The sequence below is a fragment of the Chlamydotis macqueenii genome, chromosome 8 (assembly GCF_036417535.1).
Source record: "Chlamydotis macqueenii isolate bChlMac1 chromosome 8, bChlMac1.mat, whole genome shotgun sequence".
In the NCBI taxonomy this organism is placed as follows: Eukaryota; Metazoa; Chordata; class Aves; order Otidiformes; family Otididae; genus Chlamydotis; species Chlamydotis macqueenii.
In genome coordinates this window covers 7,612,883-7,616,527 of record NC_141563.1, presented here as the reverse complement: position 1 = coordinate 7,616,527, position 3,645 = coordinate 7,612,883, and positions in this window count along the sequence as shown.

The window sequence follows — 3,645 nt, the reverse complement described above, 5'->3', positions numbered from 1 at the left end:
AGATGGTAAGAGGGCTGGAGCACCTCTCTTATGAGGCCAGGCTGAGAGAGTTGGGGCTGTTCAGCCTGGAGAAGAGGAGGCTCTGGGGAGACCTGATAGCGGTCTTCCAGTACCTCAAGGGGGCCTACAAGAAAGATGGGGAAAGGCTGTTTAGTAGGGCCTGTTGCGATAGGAAGAGAGGTAATGGTTTTAAAATAGAGGGAGGTAGATTTAGATTAGAAATTAGGAAAAAATTTTTTACGATGCGAGTTATAGAACACTGGAACAGGTTGCCCAGAAAGGTGGTGGAGGCCCCATCCCTGGAAACGTTCAAGGCCAGGCTGGATGAGGCTCTGAGCAACCTGACCTAGTCAGGGATGTCCCTGCTCCTTGCAGGGGGGTTGGACTAGATGACCTTTGAAGGTCCCTTCCAACCCTAACCATTCTATGATTCTATGATTCTATATATATTTGTATATCAGATGTCTTTGGCTTATTATGAAAATATATTTGTAGAATTGCATGTCAGGGAAATCACAGTACATGAATTTTAAGACTTGAAGATAATTTTGACACAAAAAAACAAGTTTCTTCCCAATGGCCAGTACAAACCTGCAGAATTAATTACCCACTATAGGTAAGAACAGGACTGGGCAAAAAAGAACTTTCTGCATTTTGCAAGGCTTTAAAGCACCAAAAAAGGACCTTTTCTGCCTGGGGATGAAACCGAGTTCTGAAAGGGAGCAAACAGAAACTAGACTAATAAAAGAGACATTTCAAATACCTTACGCACAAAAGGCTTAGATGTATACATTTTTACTAATGAACAGTATAGTTCCTTTGTACTGGATTCCAATCAAGTTTAGCACGTGGGTGCCAGGGCTAGGAAGCACTTACGTCCTGCCTCCATTCTTTCTTACTCCATTTTCTCAAGGTACAACTGCATCGTACCGACCGTAAACCTCCCTCTCAAACCAGCTGGTAGTGGGGTAGCGGAGCGAGGAGTCAAGGAGTGAAGTCGGGCTGGCGAAAAAAGCAGGGATGAAAGCTAGGGGTATTTTAAAAGTTGCTCTTTGTTTCTCACCACCCAAATCTATTTTAATTGGCAATAAATTAAGTTTCACCAAGTTGAGTCTGTTTTACCCGCAATCGTAATTGGTAATATGCCGTTAGTCACACACGCGCACAGAAATATTAACACACATGCTAAAAGAATTGATGTAGAGCACGCGTATCCATTCAACATTTGCTGTCAAATGTGTAAAAAATTACATTTAGTCAATACAGGAAAGAAGAGTTGCATGAAAGAACACAAAACCCATGTTTTTTTAAACTGTAGTCAGAGGTATTGCTAAATTCTCAGAAATACAAAATCACTTGCTACAGAAAATCTTTATTTATACAAGTATGAACAATGTTAATCTTTGTAAGAAAACATTACTGATAACGACACTAGTTGTACATTTACATCACTAAGTAAATGAGCAATGTGATCTTTTCAGCTGTGTCTTATTGCGTGCTCCATGTGCAAGAGGTTGGAAAGTTAACTTTGATGAGGTTTCTCACCAGTGAAAAAGTATTATCGACGAGAAATAAACATCCTGATTGTTCAATGACGTAAATCAACACAAGTCCTTAAGAATGCTTTCTAATTCAAATGAGAGGATATGTAGCTACTGGACAGACCTCCCTAAATTTTGTAAAAATAATCATTAAACACAATAGCTCAAGGTGAATAAAGACTACAGTTCTACAGAGTGTTCCAAATGTTGCAGAGAAGTGTTTCTTTAATTATACTTTAACTGGAAATGAGAAAAAAAAAACCTGCAAACTTTATCAGGAAATATCTTAATGTCTCTGTACAGTTCTTCTCTGAAACTGTGAATGCTCACCTGACCATCAACACCTGACGAGATATTAGTATTTGCTTGGGTACCTGTCATGAAGACAGGTACTGAGCTTCACAACTGAATGTCAGAGGATTGTCCATCTGACTAAAGAAATTGGAAGGTTCAGTAATAAATAAATTAAAAATATGCAGGTTACTACACCTAGTCATGCATTAAAAATCATTAACAACTTTGACAATTGTGCATTGCAGATAGATTTTGTAGGATTTTTTTCCCTTTTGAATGTGCACGTTAAAAAAAAAGATCAAAATAATGGATTTACTCAATAGCTAACTTTAAAATAGTATTATCTTGAAGTAGAATCACAGAATATTCAAGTTAGAAGGGATCCATAAGGATCATTGGGTCCAACTCCCTGCTCCGTGCAGGACTACCTAAAACTAAGTCATGTTACTAAGAGCATCATCCAGATACTCCTTGAACTCTGACAGGCTTGGTGCCGTGACCACTTCCCTGGGAAGTCCATTACAGTGACTGACCACCCTCTCAATGAAAAATCTTTTTGTAAAGTCCAATCTGAACTTTCCCTGATGCAGATTCATTCCATTTCCTGATGTCCTGTTGCTGGTCACCAGAGAGAGGTGATTGTCCCACTGTATTTAGTGTCGGTGCAGCCTCACCCCGAGTATGGTGTGCAGCTCTGGGCCCCACGATTTCACAAGGATGTGAAGGTCCTTGAACGCATCCAGAGGAGGGGAACCAAGCTGGTGGCAGGGCTGGAAGGCACATCCCGTGAGAAGTGGCTAAGGACTCTGAGTTCATCTGGTTTGGAGAAAAGCGGGCTAGGAGGTGATCTCATTGCTCTCTACAGCTTCCTGAGGAGGGGACGCGGAGAGGGAGGTTCTGATCTCTTCCCCGTGGAATCCAGTGACAGGACGTCTGGGAATGGTTCAAAACTGCACCACAGGAAGTTCAGACTGGACATTGGGAAGCTTTTCTTTACCAAGAGGGTGGTCAAACCCTGGAACAGGCTTCCTGGAGAGGTGGTCAATGCCCCATGCCTGTCAATGTTCAAGAGGCATTTCAACAACGCCCTTAGTACCATGCTTTAACTTTTGGTCAGCCCTGAGGTGGTCAGGCAGTTGGACTAGGTAGTCATTGTAGGTGTCTTGCAACTGAACTATTCTATTCCATTCCATCCTATTCCATTCCCTGTCATATATCAAATTTAAAAGGTCAAGGCCCTCTAAATAAAATAAAATATCCTGAAACTTCAAGTCTTTCCATCAGCAGGGCTTTTCTTTGTTCATATAAAAAGTTGTTAAGCATTTCAGGGGCAGAGGATGCAATAGAAAATTGAGAAAAATCAGATTAAGAATCGAGGAAATTGCTGAATGAAATTACTTTAAAAGGATCCTAAGTGTTCTTCGGTAATGGATTATCTCACCTTTCCAGAAGTCTGGAAGTGATTGAAAAAAGGTCGTCTTTGTAATAAACACGATCTGAATTTTAATCTCACTTAGGATACCGCATCCATCTCAAGTCAAGAAGGACAGAAACACAAGACTCTCACATTAAACTGTATTTTGTGGATGCATCTGCAACACGAAGAATTACTTGGTTTTCACCCTGCTACTAGTAAAAGTTACCTTGCCCAATACAGAGCGATCCAGAATCTCGTCTGATGTTGTTTCATTCATCCGATTTAGATAAACAGAAGAGCTGGCCAGCTGTCTTTTTATTCTTATATAGTTATCAGCGCAATTTGCAAAATAAAGCTGAGAACTATAGATCCTAACGTATGCTAGCACAGACT